Genomic DNA, 341 nt, shown 5'->3' with positions numbered 1-341 from the left:
GGAAAAAAAAAAAAAAAAAAGAAGAGGGAGGGGGGAAGAAAAAGAAGCTGCTTTTCTTCACCAGCCTCTTCCACCTCCGGCTGCAGGCACTCGGTGTGTGTTTGCTCAGTCCAAAAAGAGACTGAGAAGCAAAGGGACTCTTCACTCTCCCCCAGGCCAGGTGAGTGGAAGACAATTTCAGGATTAACCCTTCCCCAGAACAGGAATGAAAACTTATGATTGAATCAGTACACACCCCCCCCAAAAAAAAAATATTTAAAAAAAAATCAGCCATTTACTTTTCGTTTGTTTGCAACACAGAGCAAAAGATTTTAGCAACTTGCTCTCTAGAAAAAAAAAAA

The sequence above is a fragment of the Chaetura pelagica genome, unplaced genomic scaffold (genome assembly GCF_000747805.2).
Source record: "Chaetura pelagica isolate M959 unplaced genomic scaffold, ChaPel_1.0 scaffold737, whole genome shotgun sequence".
NCBI lineage: Eukaryota > Metazoa > Chordata > Aves > Apodiformes > Apodidae > Chaetura > Chaetura pelagica.
The sequence above is the reverse complement of the archived record's forward strand: the minus strand, read 5'-3'. Positions refer to the sequence as shown.